Below are 18,573 nucleotides of genomic sequence, written 5' to 3' on the forward strand. Positions count from 1 at the left end.
GATCAAACAGAAAGCTTAAGGGATTAAGACATTCAATAGCGGTACAATATTAAAAAAAAATTAAATCAATAAATAAAAGATGAAAGTAATAATATACTTATCCATGTGAAAGTTAAATGATTTGGAGATGAAAGTAGGGATAATTTAGAAAAAGTTTAGAAAAAGATTTAGTGTTCTTGGTTTAACTCTTACATTGATTAGTATTAATATCCCAATAATATATCTCACTCACATTCTACTGAACATCAGTAGCTCTTTTTAAAAATACTTGATGAAATTCATAACTTTAAGTTAAACGGTACTTAATTTTAAATTCTTTCTTTACTCGAGGATAAGCAAAGTTCAAGTTGAGGGATATGATAAATGATATATTTTTATATTTATTAAAGATATTTTTGATATTTTATGGTGCTAACATCTTCTAAAAAACTTAATTTCATAAATAAATTAGATTTTTTTATAAAAATAGATAATTTTAAAAAATATAAAATTAGAAAATATTTATAAAAAATATATATCAATTTAATTGAGTAATTTAAGCATCAAAATGATGAAGAATTATTGAAAAATTTAATATATATATTTTTTCAATTTTTTAGGCATAAATCAGAGCAAAAATCAAGCAAAAATATCCTAAAAAATCTTTAAAATAGCTTTCGATGTACAATGGACCGACTGCTCGATCCATAGATTTAATGGCACGGTCCACCAAAAATGCTTCGTGATGCACAATGCGGTCTACGATGAGTGGAGAAAAGTTTATGCAAATGGATGGCCCAAATTGATTTGAATCAAGATCCAATGGTTGCTGTCGATTATCGACTGAAAACTAAGCGAAGAAGGAAATCCAATGCACGATCCAATGGTCGAAACTCGATCTGAAGCTTGATCTGATGGCTGATGTTCTTTTCGACTGAGAAAAAGAGAAATTTTTTGGCATCCAATGGTCAAAAATGAATCTGGTGATCAATCCAATGGCCAAAATTGTTCTCGACTAAGAGAAGGACTTTATCTATATTTTTTGGGGTGATCTGGACAGTCCAATGAGAATTCGATGACTAGAATTAAATGCTACAGATATACTACGATTTCTAAGAATTTTAGGACTCCTTTTGCTACCAAAAAAAGATGAAAAATTCACCTATAAATAGAGAGTCCGAGAATAAGAGTAGGAAGAAGAGAAAATCAATAGAAAAGTAAGAAAAAAATAGAAAAAAAATTAGATAAGTTTAGAGATCCAAGGAGAAGAAGAAGAGAAGCCAGTTCGCTCTACGGAGTATGAAAGAAGAAGGAGAGGTCATCAACCATCTTCCTGATGAGGCTGTGTTGATCAACTTCAGATCTTTATTATAGTTTTATTTTATTTTATTATTATTTTTAAATTTTTTATACTTGAATTTTAATTAATATAAAATTTATTTTTTTATACTTTAAATTTTTATCTTTTATTTTTATCATGGGTAGATGCTAGGATCTAGTTAGTAGATCTTACTATCAATTTATTTTATATACTTTAAATTTCTGTTATTTATTTTTATTGTCAGTAAAAGCTAGGATCTAAATAGTAGATCTTAGTACTAAATTTATTTTTTATACTTTTAATTTTTATTTTTTGACTTAAATTACTTTTCTTAAAATTTTATTTTTTTATAAAATCAAAAATTTTAAATCAAAATCCTACCTTCTCTGTGGATTCGATCTGACTCGCTACTTTCTATATATTTTTAATTTTTATTTAAGTTAGAATTAAATTTGATAAGTATAGTGTCCTAACAACAACATTGCGATCCTATCAACTAATATAACATGTTAGACAATATATGGTATTTTTACAATGTTTATATTTATCCATAAAAAGAAAAGAGAAAAGACAAGCTTCATACTATTTTCGTTGTTCAATATGCACTGGAATCAATTAATTAACTGAAACAAAATAAAAGAGCAAACTCTTAAAAGAGCTCTTAGAATAGACATTAAATGATTTATCTATTACATCACCAAAAGTTCTTTAAAACAACATAACATAATGATGAAAACAATAACAGAAAAGACAATATAGTATGCGATAGCAGAAATTTAGATTTGATCTTCAATTTTGCCATCAAAGATGAAGTGTAAGGTCAATCTCACTCTTCTGATCATCCTTATCATTTTTTAGCCCATTGTCATCTCGTTGAAGACTTTGATTCATGTTTCCCAAGGATGATGGCTCTCCCATGGTTGTCTGTGTTGCATCTCTCCCAACTCTCAAAGATGCATCATGTTGAAGTGGATAGTTTTTTTGCCAATTTATAAAACTTTGATGCTCTTGATCCTCTCCAACATAAGAAGCATCAGCAGTCGAGGACATAGAAAAGAGCGGTTGCTCAAGCCTTGATGTTTCTTCATTGGTGTTATGGAAGTTGTGTGGAAAAAAGTAAGGATGGTAATAATTATGAGCATGCATCATTTGGGGGGGCACATACATATTATTTTGAGAAGCATTAAATAGAAGGGTTTGTTGCATGGGAGGTAAAATATTTTGCATATTAAATAGTTGGGCTCTCTTAGTCGCTTCACGCTCTCTTTTATGGCCATTTTGATGCCCCCCTAGAGCTTGCTTGCTTGTGAAAGCCTTATCACAGTATTGACACAAAAAAAGCTTTCTAACCTCTTCCTTTTGTGCCCTTTGATTTGTTGGTCTATCGTTCACTTCTTTGTTGGCCATTTCTATGAAAAAAATCAAGTTCAAAATAATTAGTTCAAATAATCTAACTATTACAAGATCTAAAATAACTTTGTAAAAATATCTAAGTAAGATAAAGATATGATTCATTTATCTTTTTTGCTACTACACTTAGAGAAAATTGAATAAGAAACTTGAGTAAGGCAAAAAAAAAAAAGTAGGATAATCAGAAGGGAAGCAAAAATATAAAAAAGATGACTATGAAATATAGAAAATACTAGCAAAAGTAAAGATTAAAATAAATGGAATAAGTAAAGACAAGATATCTTCAAAGTATAACAAATATTACAAATATAGATTAAGCTATAGAAATGTTACCAGAAGATTGATGAAGAACTAGAAGAAGATTGAAGAACAATGACCTGAACTCAGATGTTCTTATGTGTGGGAACTATTTTCTTTTATAGATGGGGTTGATCTCTATATGAAACTAACAAACTCTAAATCTTAGGCATATACCTGCCCCTATCACATGCATATCAATCTTAAAAAGATGACTATATCTTGAAAATATTTAGTAATTAAATAAGAAAATCTTTTAAAATTATGTGCATAATCTATGAAAGCTTTTCTTTCCTTAGGCAACCGATTCATCCCCCTTGTACTTTTCTTAAACAAGTATTTCATTAACTCCCTTTTTATCTCATATAATTTAAAATAAAATAATTGGAAGCATTATATGGAAGATTTCAAGTCACTTGTTGTAATAAAGGAAAATTAATTACGATTTAACATATAGTCAATGAACTATTTCATATCTAATACATGTTTCATCTTTTGTCCATATCCAAGTATCCATTACATTGAATTTAGTGAAATGTTCTCAACAAATCTAGACATTTAGAAAAAAAGAAAGAAACAAGAGATTACATATCCAATAAGAGGGCAAGATATAAAAATTTAATTATTGTATTTTGCTTTGGTTTAAGAGTCATCCCACTAAATTCTTTTTTTTGGTAAAGATCCCACTAAATACTTTCTATATAAGACCTTGAAAACTATATACACTTTTGAAATGATCACTTTAATACTTTGTTTCCATAAGGAATACGAGATGAGCCAAAATGCTTCTCCAATTGTCTTCATGTCTAGACTATAGATTATGACAAATTCTATATTTTACATGTACCAAGAATGAACAAATAACTATTTCTTATTTAGTGAAGTAATATATTTTTGGAAGGACTAGCAAATAAGTATGTGCAATGACTGCTTGATAAAATAATAATAGTTAAAATAAGATAACAATTTTTTTTTATTTTTATTTCTTCTATTCATTGGTTGAAATGAAGAAGAAAACAATAAAAGTAAATTAAAAATCCAAAGTTAAATAGAAACAAGATTGAAAAGTAAAATAAAAGAAAAACTTATCACAAAACATAACATAATGCATTCAGAAAACATATATAGAAGGATGAAAAATGTATTTGTTGTGAAAGAAAATATATTATAAAAATATTAAGAAAATAAATTAAATAGAAACAAATGGTAGAAGTTAAAAAAAAAAAAGGAAACTTAAAAAAATTAGAGCAACAAAATACAAAATGTATGTAGAAAAATTGAAAGCATAAAACAATCCACAAAAGAAAAATAAAAAATTTAAAAAATAAAAATATAGAAAAGAAGTAAAACATAAAAAATAAATTAAAGATACATAACAAAAGCTTATAAATAATATAAATGATATAAAATAAATTAAAGTTAATTAGTAAAAAATAACTTAAAATATTATGCAAATAATAGAATAATTAGAAATATTTAAATTGATCTATTTCAAAGAAAGTGATAAAATATAAATGAAATAAAAATCTGATGAACGAGATTATTGTTCATAAACAACAAAAATTCATAATAGAAAATAAAGGATAAAATGAAATATAAAAAATATGTAACAAAACTAAAAAAATATTATTCTTAAGTATCAAAGGCTGTATTATAGGCTGAATAAAGAGAGACAACCAATACAAACATGTTGGATAATCCAAGACCGAAAAGATTCGATTGTTGGAATGATAGTTCATATAAAGCAACCATACTAATGAACATACTTAGTGAGAGGATAGCTGGTATAAGTTATTAGAACCACTAGAAGTGAAAGCCAAAGGTAGCAACCATTAAAATGGATAGTAATTATATTTAATATAAATAAGTGGAATTGTATGCTGTAAAATATTTTTTGATATCCAACATATCAACAAGTTCTATGTTATCTTAGCTTACCCTACCAATAGTTTTCTGCCTTAGGAGTAGCGTTAACTTAGATTTTGACTACAATAGCCCAACTACATCTCTATCCTTATCCAAATCTGTGCTTCTCAAATGATAGTGTAATATGGTGCCAAAAGCCCCTCAAAGTCAAGGCATATGGATGCATGCTGCTCTCATATTCTAACTTCCTTGATAGCTCTCTTTTCAGCTTATCTAACACTTGTATGCCTATGCTTGTATCCATGGTCATTTAACTTGTCATCCTTTCCATCAGCTAACAAGTTCCTTGGAAAACCTAGATAGGATAAACAAGGCAAACAAGTTTTGTAGCATATCCAATCAAACGGAGCATAGCTATCATAGTTGTTGGGGGGAAATTTGTCATTCAGGCCAAAGATATGGATTAATGGAAAGGCAGGTGATGTGATATATAAGGCCAATGTCAACATGTAGTGAGTGATGGAAATGTTTAATCCTGAAGGAATATGTATTTCTCTTGTACCGTAAAAGAACCACTCGTAGTCATTTAGTACATAACTTGGGACCTCCCAATCCTAGCTTCGGATCCTGACGATCCTTGACTCTAAGTGATCACCCTAAGTAGAACACCCAGGATCAATTGATCCTAACTTTGGCCTCATCTTGACTTCGGCCCCAAGCCTGTCTCGGTCTCCATGACAGCTGACATCCGACATCTATCCAATATCTACAAGTGACTGGACACCTGAACTGGCCGATCACCGACTTTAGCCATAGGTATACTTCAGCGTTCATCGATCTTTATCTTACTGAGCATAGTTGGCTCCAACCGCTTCTTTCCTTCGACATCCACCTCCATCGGACCACATCAAAGCCTCAACAAAAGAAGCTGGTTCAGTCTAGTCTACATCCTCATTTTAAAATTCAAAAGCCTCTACAATATTTAGCTAGCTTCAGAATAGATAAGACAAGTGTAACCATCCGATCTCAAAAATTTTGGTTGAAAATTCCATTATATTGTGCCTAAATAGGCCATGTAACCTGTCAAAAATAGCTCTCTAACCCTCGCCTACAAAAGGCCTCTAGGGGACCCCCAAGGTATGTGCACACGATCTCTTTCTACACTCCTCATCTATTTTCACTGATTTCTGACTTGAGCATCAGAGGGTTTCCACCAGAGACAACTCTGGCTAGGACTTATCTTACAGGTCTGTCTTCTAGGAGGATGCACCACTGCTTCAATCTTTCCGATCGAGTCTCAAATTTCAGCAATAATAGATTAACACTAGAGGAAAGATCTTGATCCGATTTTGAGAAGGAGCAAACAATCAAGACCATGGTCCTGTGCAGGACATCTTCCTGACAATCTAACACCACTGCTACCTCTAAGTCTGTGGAGAACATGGTCATCAGCAGGCCCTGGTGCAACCACTATCGGAGGTCCTTCAGCTGCCTTCGCAGCAAGTGTAACCATCTGTGCGGAGTAATTCAACCAGCTATGTCAGTAGGTGCAGACTTTGACCACCACCGTCTAGGCGATGCAATAACTCCATGCTGCACCAATGGTGGCAGCACTGATGCAGCAGATCAATGTAGCACTAGTAGTAGCAGCAGCACAGCCAACCAACACTGCATCGGTGGTGGAGCTGCAACTGGTAAATCCTGTACAACAACCCATGCCACCACCATAGAAATGACCAGCGGTCCCCCCGTAGAGTCTTAAGCGAGGGAGACAGACTCACCACAGTGTTGGGAATAGTGTCCCAAAGCCAATCGTCAGCCTGTTGATGGTTGTGCTCATTTTTGTATTTGTACATGAATTATAAATTAATAAAAATTATTTTGATATTTTTCATCACAAAATATTTCATCATCTAATGAACTCCTATGTTGTGGTGAAGTCCTTAGGACTATTTAGACTCGATAAAGGAGGATTTATCGTTTAGTCCTTAAATCTGTTCACGACCAAATGATACGTTGTTACCAAGGATGACAATGTTTATCAAGCATAGGTCGTTGTGTGCCATATAGGTTGGTTGTCCTCTTAATCAATGAGTGTGGAGACACTGGTATGGCATACAGGTGAGATGTAAGGGTACATCTGCACTAAACGTGAACGACTTCGGAGCTATTTTTGCTGTCAAAATTTACTCTGATGGAATATGGGTATAAATATTCCTTCGACCTGAGACCGTCATGGTGACTTGCAAGCAACTCACTGCACTTAGGCACTGGACTACCTAAATTTTTAATTCAGTGACGGAAGGCTGCTGGGTGTAGTCAAGTACTTGACTTGTCGGTGCGTATATCAAGATGGGATTGACCACTCCAGTTTAGGAGCTGTGTACAGTCATGTTTCAATTTAACAAAATCTTGGCCAGGGTAGTCTTTGTGAGGAGTCACAGGACTGTTTGAGTTGAGCACGATTCGGATGATCTGATCAGGGTTGACAGTTTAACCCTGAGTCATCCTAAACATAGAGGTCAAAATGATAAATTATACAGTAACCATATTCACGTAAGTTCTGAGTGTTGCGATTGTGACCATTTGACCTATCCGATCATCGGGTACTATTACTAGATGGTCACTTCGATTAGTACAGGAATTGGTTTCTGTGCTACCGACTTAGGTTCGAACCTGCAGGGTCACACACATTAGAGCTTCTTATCTGATCTGATGGCTGATATAGAATCCTACATATTTGGGACTCAGTGATCGAGAATCAGGATTCTCTGATCACGAGTTCCACACATTATGGGTACCGGGGTCAAGAATCCCACTGGTTGGGATTTTTCGATCAGGTTTACATATCGATGAATTCTGATGCCTGATTGCCCATCGAATTTGGACTCAGTATTTATGAGAGATTTAATTAGTAATTTGATTACTAATTAACTCAATTTGATTGAATAATTATTTTTGGATCAAGTTCAATTGAATTGGATTCAGTTGGGTTTGATCCGATTAGGTTAAGAGTTGACCTAATCGTCGAGATGGTTTGGTCCCTAATTTGATCAGGGGTTGGGCTTAGTCAATTCCTGATCTGATTAGGATTTTATTGAGCCTAATTAAGTTAGATTTAAATTAGTCTAATTGGACCTAACTTATTTGATTCAATTAGGTTGGTTTAAATAATTAAACCACCTTGACCCAATCTCCATGCGCCACCTCACTTCCATTGCACCCATTTGGATTCATGAGAAGGAACTTCTCATAAATTTTTTTCTCACACCAAGCCCTCTCCACGCCCCACTTTAATGTGCCAAATGGATGGATAAGGCTGATTGGTTGGCCATTCAAATTCAAAATAAAGTTTGAATTTGAATGGGCAATCAATCTTTGCACCTTATCCCTTTTTTTACGTCCTATTTATTACATGAGAAAAGATTTCTTATGAAATTACTCCATACACAATTTAAGCCATGCCTCACGTCTTTAGTGGATAAGAGATGAGTTGGTGTCCATTTAAATTCAAAATTTGATTTGAATTCAAATGTGCAATTACTCATCTTTATCCTTTCTTTTGGATAAGACGTTTGACGTTGTTATAAAAGGAGGAGAAGAGTGGGGCGTGAAAGAAGAAGATTTTTGGAGAAAAATTCTAGGGCGTGAGAAGTCTTGTGCGTGAGAAGGAAGTCCATATCCTTCCAAGAGAAAAAGAAAGAAAAAAAAAAGTGGGTGCAAGATTTTCGATGAGTTCCCTAGAGTTTTAGCTTGGGGTTCGGGAAGTGAGAAAGTGAGCTACGAGTGTCGTGAGCCCACAAAATCTTAGGAAGATCTTCAACATCCTCTCAAGCACATCTGTTGATGATCCATAGCATCCAAAGAATCGACAGACATCGATCGAAGGAGTTCAATCAGCATCGACCGTCAAAAGGACTCTACAACGAGCTAGCACTTGTAAGGAGTCGATCAGACCGAGAGCTTCGTGTGGACGATCCACAGAGGTCAGACACACTGTGTGGCTACATCATGATGATCAGACTCTTCCGACGGTGATCAGATTGCGGCGATCTACTACCCGCACAAAGGTATTATGTTCTGAACACATTACAATAAAGTGTTTATTATTCAAATTCGAATTTCAAATTTAAATGCATGCATGCTATATATCATATTGAGATCCTAGTGTAGGATAAATTTATGTTAATTAATTAGATTAATTAATATTTTTTCACTGTAAAATCATGATTTTGAAAAAGTTTTAAAATTATCATTTTACCCCTGCACTGAATTTTCCCACAAATGGTATCAGAGCGGGTTCTTAGATATGATATATATATTTGCATGCATAGATTAAGTTGTAATCCAAAAGTTTAAATTTAAAATTTAAAATTCAAAATTTAAAATTTAAATTTTGAAAGTTATTCAAAATTCAAAAAAAAAATTTGAAATTCAAAATTTGAAATTTAAATTTTGAAATTTGAAATTTGAAATTCAAAATTTAAAAATTTGAAATTCAAAATTTGAAATTTGAAATTTGGGTGAAATTTGAAATTTGAAATTTGAAATTTAAAATTTAAAATTTAAAATTCAAAATTTGAAATTCAAAAATTTGAAATTTAAAATTTGTTTGAAATTTGAAATTCAAAATTTAAAATTTAAAATTTGAATTTTAAAATTTAAATTTTGAAATTGGTATATTTAGATATACTTGATCCAAGTAGCAAGTAATCGAATTGGGTTGATTGCCATGGCCGTCCGGTCATAGGAGAAAAGTAGGGTTTAAAGGTCCTCTCCTCCCACTCGATGGGGTCTCCTATGGCGGTAGGGGTGCCGCTGCAATTATATCCCATACAGATGAAGCAGCGAAAGGAATTAATTATAAAGGTTCAATTGTGAAATTTATCATGAATGTGTTAGATTAGATCTAAAAGAATATTCATGATTTATTTTGATTGAGTTATTTTCTGTTATGTAATTAGCAATAGGATTGCTATTTATGAAATGTGCTGATCTATTTGTGAAATGAGTCAACATATTTGGTGAACAGAAAATAAAACCTTTCAAATTTAAAAATTATTTTCGAAATGCCAAACCCTGACCCATCAGCCCAAATACTTAATTAAAAGAATTAAGTGTTGTCTAGTAGGTCTAGAATTGTGAATTAAGACCTAAGACAATTGCATAAACTTGTGGGTCAATGGGTTAGATGCATTAGGTCCATAATTGGGTTAGACCTAAGGTTAACTTAAAGAAATGGACTAAATTAGAGTAATTGATCAAATCTAATCAAAAGTTGAATTAGATTAGGTCAAGGATACTCTAGACTCAACTCCAATAGTTGTAGTTGAATGGGTCCATGTCTTCAACTAGACCAAGATGGACTTAATTCATGGCTACACGGTGGAACCCTATTTAATAAGTTGATCAAATTAAAACTAATGAACTGGTTGGTGTCTAAGGTAAGTTTGGCATTTTGACCAATGGTTTTTAAGCGGGAGCTACTCGCAGTGATTCGATCTCTGATGTGTTAATGACTTATCCCCACCACTGATCTCACTTACCTGGCCAACTTGGTGAATTAAGTTTTGATTAGATCACTTGGTGATTAGGGCTCACCCATGTCATTAGGTAAATCAGTTTGACTGATTTAGGTGCTCTTAATGTCAGCTTTAATTAAATCTTTTTTTAATCTGACTTGGTGAAGTCAGTGGGAGGATTAAAATTGGCTGGATATTTTCTTCTCATCTATCCTTTAATAAAATCTTCAAAAATTATTAGGTCCCTAAAAATGATTAAGTTATATTGATAACCAAGTCATAGCCTCCCATTAAGTGAGTGATAATGAGTCCATTAGTTTAATAATCATTGGAGGCCCAAAGGCCTGGTGCTTATTGACTAATGGAATTATCATTCATAATATGATAATTTGGTTTGAGTCTTTCTGATGGTGGTCAGGTTGGCCGGCCAAAGTCGGGCCTGATCATTTATTGATCTGATTCACCAAATCAAATCATGTTAATGGTTGGACCTAACCAGATCTTTTCAGTGGAGGCCAAAGCCTACTGATTAAGTTCTGGGGCAAAATCAATTACTAGAAGTTGTTTAGAGAAACAATTGGTTATGAACCTACCCATAGATGCACATGGGTTGACCAACCAAAGTTGGGCTCGTGTGTAGTCTATGTGGATTCTAGTACCCACTAAAGAATTAAAGTGATTCCTCGAATTGGAGGTTGAGGCTACCAGTTCGTAAAAATTTTTGGAGAAACTTTAGACTAAAGTCCAAGTCTTTAGTATTAATAATTTATGTACTAATAGAGGTCTGATTTTTCTTTATACAGCTATGGCCACTACCCTGTCGCTTCGATCATTATTAGATAATGACAAGCTCATGGGATCTAATTTCGATAGCTGGTATCAAAAATTAAAAATCATCCTTGAGCATGAGCGGATCCTTTATGTAGTAACGGATCCGGCACCTGAGGAGCCAGCCCTGAACGTTAGAGGGACGGTCCGAGATACTTATCAGAAGTGGTTCAACGATCGCACCACCGTTCGGTGCATTATGCTGGTGGTAATGAATAATGAGTTCAGCCGCAGGTTCGAGAATGCCCAGCCACAGGAGATGCTTCAAATGTTGAACGATTCCTTTGGCACGCCTGATGACGTTGAAAGGCACAAAACTAGTTGTGCCATTTTCAATGCTCGGATGAGGGATGGAGCCTCAGTCACTGATCATGTACTGTACATGATCGAAATGATTGAGCACCTAAGTAAACTGGGCTTTTCCCTGCACGAGCAACTCGATAAGGATGCGATCCTTAATTCATTGCCCAAGTCCTTCCTCCCCTTCCTTACTCATTTTCGGATGACAAAGCCTGTAGTGAACTACCACAGCTTGTTGGGGTTGCTACAGAACTTTAAGAAGGATCACCAGCTCCATAAGGAGTCGGTGAATGTTGTGGGAGGGTCTTCTTCTGGTCGTCGATCCTTTAAAAAAGGGAAGAAGAAGAACAAGAAGAAGAAGAATAACAAGGTGCAACTGCATGCTGGGACGTCTGCACAGGGTCAGACCAAGAAGCACAAGCCCGACTAGAGCCAGGCGGAGTGCTTCTTTTGCAAGAAGCAGGGGCACTGAAAGAGGAACTGTTCTCTATACATTGCTTCCCTGGACCCGAACAGGCCGAAGAAGAAGCAAGGTACTTATATGATAACACCTTGCAACTTTTCCATTTGTGATACTACTGTCTGGGTATTGGATACCGGAAGCCCTTATCATATTTGCAATTCGATGCAGGGTCTACAGGTCAGTAGGAGATTTGATGAAGGTGAGAGATTCCTGAACGTTGGAGATGGAAGCAAAGTTTCAGTTCTAGCTTTAGGAATCATGAACCTTATAATCAATTCTCGAAATATAATTCTGAGTGAATGTCACTATTGTCCAAGCTTTTTATTAAATATTATTTCTGTAGGCCTTTTGGCCATGAACAGTTATCAATTTTTAATAAAAGAAAATATTTACAATATCATTTTGAATGGTGTTACAATGTTTGCAGGACAACTTAATAATAAAATTTACTTTCTATTACAACCTGTTAATGTGGTTCAAACCTCCGGTAAATATCCTAGAATAGATAATATGTCAGAAGTCTACCTTTGGCACTGTAGGCTAGGTCATATCAATAAGAACAGGATAAATAGGTTGGCTCAAGAAGGAATTCTTGAAGTAGGTGATTGTGAATCATTTCCAACCTGTGAGTCCTGTCTTCTTGGTAAAATGACCAAATCACCTTTTACTGGAAAAGGTGAGCGAGCCAGTGAACTCTTGGGTTTGGTACATTCTGATGTATGTGGACCCATGAGCTCAAGTGTAAGAGGTAGATATTTCTACTTCATAACCTTCACAGACGACCTATCGAGGTATGGGTATGTCTATTTAATGAAGCATAAATCAGAGTCGTTTGAAATATTCAAACTATTCCGAAATGAGGTAAAAAAATAAACTGGAAGGTGTATTAAAACTCTTCGATCTGATGAAGGAGGTGAATACCTTTCCAATAATTTTCTGACATATCTTGGGGAGAATGAGATTCTCTTTCAGTGGACTCCTCCTGAAACACCACAACATAATGGTGTATCTGAAAGGAGGAATAGAACCTTGTTGGACATGGTTCGATCCATGATGGAGTTTGCTGGTCTGTCGATCTCTCTCTGGGGATATGCACTCGAATCAGCTTGTTACCTTCTAAATAGAGTTTCGAGTAAGTCTGTAACCAAAACGCCATATGAGATATGGATAGGACGTAAGCCAGTACTCTCGCACCTTAAGGTTTGGGGGTGTCCGGCTTATGTTAAACGTTTAATTACGGACAAGCTTGGACCTAGGTCTAACAAGTGTAATTTTATAAGGTATCCAAAAGAGACTAAAGGGTATTACTTCTACCTAGCTGATGAGCAAAAAGTGTTTGTCAGCCTTAAGACAATCTTTTTGAAAAAAGAGTTTCTTGGGGAAGGGACTGTTGCCTCTAAGGTCGAACTTGACGAAGTTCGACAAGTGGAAAAACCGACACAAGTTGCTGAACCTGAATCGAATTTGGTTAGATCAGATCTAGAGCCCATTGTTCAAGCACCCTTAAGGCGATCTGGTAGAGTACCATGTCAACCGGACAGATACTATGGTTTCTTGGTCCGAGATGGTGATCCTATCGAACTTGATGAAAATGATGAGGATTCGATCACCTACATTGATGCAATGCAGAGATCCGACTCTGAGAAATGGCTGGAGGCCATGAAATCTGAAATGGAGTCCATGAAGGTCAACGATGTGTGGACATTGGTTGACCCACCCGAAGGAGTAAAACTCATAGGGTGTAAGTAGGTCTTCAAGAGGAAGAGAGGCGTAGACGGAAAGGTGGAAACCTATAAAGCCCGTCTGGTTGCCAAGAGATATCGTCAACGTTATGGTATAGACTATGACGAGACATTTTCTCCTGTGGCAATGCTCAAATCTATTCGGATTATGCTTGCGATAGCTGTCCATCTGGACTATAAAATCTGACAGATGGATATGAAGACAGCTTTCCTAAATGGAGAGCTGGATGAAGAGATGTATATGATACAACCTGAAGGATTCACATCCACAGATGAGTCTAAGGTGTGCAGGCCACAGAGATCCATTTATGGACTTAAGCAGGCATCATGGAGTTGGAACATCGTTTTGATAAGATGATCAAGACATATGGCTTTGTTAAGAACGGAGAAGAGCCATGCATTTATAAGTGGGCTAATGGTCCAGTAGTAGTATTTCTTGTATTGTATGTGGATGATATTCTCTTAATCAGAAATGATGTCCCTACATTACAGGGAATAAAGATTTGGCTGTCGTCACAGTTCTCCATGAAGGATCTGGAAGAAGCTTCCTACATCCTAAGGATGAGGATCTATAGGAATAGATCTAAAAAGTTACTTGGTTTATCTCAGTCCACGTACATTGATACTATGCTGAAGAGGTTCAGAATGGAGAATTCCAAGAAAGGCTATCTTCCGATAGGCCATGGAATTTCTCTCTCGAAGAGAAATTATCCGACAATACCTCAAGAGAGAGAGCGTATAGGTAGGATTCCATATGCTTCGGCAGTGGGATCTATCATGTACACCATGACATATACATGACCAGATGTGGCATACTCATTAGGGGTAGTGAGTAGATACCAATCTGATCTAGGAGAGAATCACTGGAAGGTTGTTAAAACCATCCTGAAGTATTTAAGAAATACTAGGGACCAGTGGCTTGTTTATGGTGAATCGAACTTGAGACTTATAGGGTTTACAGATTTTAGTTTCCAGTCTGATCATGATGACAGTAAAAGTGTGTCGGAATTTATTTTTACCCATAATGGTGGGGCTATCTGCTGGAAAAGTTTCAAGCAGCACACAGTGACTGATTCAGTTTGCGAGGTGGAGTATGTCACTGCATCAGATGCTGCCAAAGAAGCGGTGTGGCTGAGAAAATTCATCATCGAGCTCGAAGTAGCACCCTCCCTTGTTGGTCCAGTTCTGCTCTACTGTGACAGCTCTAGAGCCATTGCTCAAGCGAAGGAACCAAAGGCACACCAGTGGACGAAGCATATTCTGTGCCGCTACCATCTTATCCGAAAAATTATGGATCGAGGTGACATCGATCTTCAGAAGATCGACGAAAAGGAGAACCTGGCTAACCCATTTACTAAAGCCATTGCGGTGAAGGAGTTCGACCACTACAAGTTGAAGATGGGTATTAGATACTGCACCGATTGGCTTTAGGCCAAGTGGGAGATTGTTGAAAATAGTATCCCAAAGTCAATCGTTAGTCTGTTGACGATTGTGCTCATTTTTATATTTGTACATGAATTATAAATTAATAAAAATTATTTTGATATTTTTCATCATAAAATGTTTCATCTTCTAATGAACTCCTATGTTGTGGTGAAGTCCTTAGGACTATTTAGACTCGACAAAGGAGGATTTATCGTTTAGTCTTTAAATCTATTCGCGACCAAATAAAACATTGTTACCAAGGACGATAATGTTTATCAAGCATAGATCGTTGTGTGCCATATAGGTTGGTTGTCTTCTTAACCAATGAGTGTGGAGACACTGGTATGGCATACAGGTGAGATGTAAGGGTACATCTGCACTGAATGTGATCGACTCCGAAGCTATTTCTGCTGTCAAGATTTGCTATGATGGAATATGGGTATAAATATCTCTCCGACTTGAGACCACCACGGTGACTTGCAAGCAACTCACTGCACTTAGGCACTGGACTACCTAAATTTTTAATTCAGTGACGGAAGGCTGCTGGGTGTAGTCAAGTACTTGACTTGTCGGTGCGTGTGTCAAGATGGGATTGACCACTCCAGTTTAGAAGCTGTATACAGTCATATTTTAATTTAGCAAAACCTTGGCCAGGGTAGTCCTTGTGAGGAGTCACAGGACTGTTTGAGTTGAGCACGATTCGGATGATCTGATCAGGGTTGACAGTTTAACCCTGAGTCATCCTAAATACAGAGGTCAAAAGGATGAATTATACAGTAACCATATTCACATAGGTTCTGAGTATTGCGATTGCAACCATTCAATCTATCCGATCGTCGGGTACCATTGCTAGATGATCACTTCGATTAGTACAGGAATTGGTTCCTGTGCTACCGACTTAGGTTCGAACCTGCAGGGTCACACACATTAGAGCTTCTTATCTGATCTGATGGTTGATGTAGAATCCTATATGTTTGGGACTCAGTGATCAAGAATCAAGATTTTCTGATCACGAGTTCCACACATTATGGGTACCGGGGTCAAGAGTCCCACTGGTTGGAATTTTTCGATCAGGTTTACATATCGATGAATTCTAATGCCTGATTGCCCATCGGATTTGGACTCAGTATTTATAAGAAGTTTAATTAGTGATTTGATCACTAATTAACTCAATTTGATTGAGTAATTATTTTTGGATCAAGTCCAATTGAATTAGATTCAGTTGGGTTTGACCTGATTATGTTAAGAGTTGACCTAATCGTCGAGATGGTTTGGTCCCTGATTTGATCAGGGGTTGGGCTTAGTCAATTTCTAATTTGATTAAGATTTTATTGAGCCTAATTAAGCCTAATTAAATTGGGTTTAAATTAGTCTAATTGGACCTAACTTATTTGGTTCAATTTGGTTGGTTTAAATAATTAAACCACCTTTACCCAATCTCCATGCGCCACCTCACTTCCATTGCACCCATTTGGATTCATGAGAAAGAACTTCTCATAAATTTTTTCCTCATGCCAAGCCCTCTCCATGCCCCACTTTAATGTGCCAAATGGATGGATAAGGATGATTGGTTGGCCATTCAAATTCAAAATAAAGTTTGAATTTGAATGGACAATCAATCTTTGTACCTTATCCCTTTTTTTACGCCCTATTTATTACACGAGAAAAGGTTTCTCATGAAATCACTTCATGCATAATTTAAGCCATGCCTCACACCTTTAGTGGATAGGGGATGAGTTGGTGTCCATTTGAATTCAAAATTTGATTTGAATTCAAATGTGCAATTACTCATCTTTATCCTTTCTTTTGGATAAGACGTTTGACGTTGTTATAAAAGGAGAAGAAGAGTGGGATGTGAAAGAAGAAGATTTTTGGAGAAAAATTCTGGGGCGTGAGAAGTCTTGTGCATGAGAAAGAAGTCTATATCCTTCCAAGAGAAAAAGAAAGAAAAAAAAGAAAAAAGGGTGCAAGGTTTTCGGTGAGTTCCCTAGAGTTTTAGCCTGGGGTTCGGGAAGTGAGAAAGTGAGCTACGAGTATCGTGAGCCCACAAAATCTCAGAAAGATCTTCAACATCCTCTCAAGCATGTCTGTTGATGATCCGAAGCATCCAAAAAATTGACAGACATCGATCGAAGGAGTTCAATCAGCATCGACCGTCAAAAGGGCTCTACAACGAGCTAGCACTCGTGAGGAGTCGATCAGACCGAGAGCTTCATGTGGATGATCCACAGAGATCAGACATACTGTGTGGCTGCATCACAATGATTAGATTCTCCCGACGGTAATCAGATTGTGGCGATCTACTACCCGCACAAAGGTATTGTATTCTGAACACATTACAATAAAGTATTTATTGTTCAAATTCGAATTTCAAATTTAAATGCATGCATGCTATATATCATATTTAGATCCTAGTGCAGGATAAATTTATATTAATTAATTAGATTAATTAATATTTTTTCACTATAAAATCATGATTTTGAAAAAAAATTTAAAATTACCATTTTACCCCTGCACTGAATTTTCCCACAAATGGTATCAGAGCGGGTTCTTAGATATGATATATATATTTGTATGCATAGATTAAGTTGTAATCTAAAAGTTTAAATTTAAAATTTAAAATTTAAAATTTAAAATTTGAATTTTGAAAGTTGTTCGAAATTCAAAATTCAAAAAAAAATTGAAATTCAAAATTTGAATTTTGAATTTTGAAATTCAAAATTTGAAATTCAAAATTTGAAATTTGAGTGAAATTTGAAATTTGAAATTTAAAATTTAAAATTTAAAATTTAAAATTTGAAATTCAAAATTTTGAAATTTGTTTGAAATTTGAAATTCAAAATTTAAAATTTGAAATTTGAAATTTGAAATTTAAATTTTGAAATTGGTATATTTAGATATACTTGATCCAAGTAGCAAGTAATCGAATTGGGTTGGTTGCCATGGCCGTCCGGTCATAGGAGAAAAATAGGGTTTAAAGGCCCTCTCCTCCCATTCGATGGGGTCTCCTATGACGGTAGGGGTACCGCTGCAATTATATCCCATGCAGATGAAGCAGCGAAAAGAATTAATTATAAAGGTTCAATTATGAAATTTATCATGAATGTGTTAGATTAGATCTAAAAGAATATTCATGATTTATTTTGATTGAGTTATTTTCTATTATGTAATTAGCAATAGGATTGCTATTTATAAAATGTGCTGATCTATTTATGAAATGAGTCAACATATTTGGTGAACAAAAAATAAAACTTTTCAAATTTAAAAATTATTTTCAAAAATGTCAAATCCTGATCCATCAACCCAAATACTTAATTAAAAGAATTAAGTGTTGTCTAGTAGGTCTAGAATTGTGAATTAAGACCTAAGACAATTGTATAAACTTGTGAGTCAATGGGTTAGATGGATTAGGTCCATAAT

The sequence above is a fragment of the Elaeis guineensis genome, chromosome 12 (genome assembly GCF_000442705.2).
Source record: "Elaeis guineensis isolate ETL-2024a chromosome 12, EG11, whole genome shotgun sequence".
NCBI classification, from domain to species: Eukaryota; Viridiplantae; Streptophyta; class Magnoliopsida; order Arecales; family Arecaceae; genus Elaeis; species Elaeis guineensis.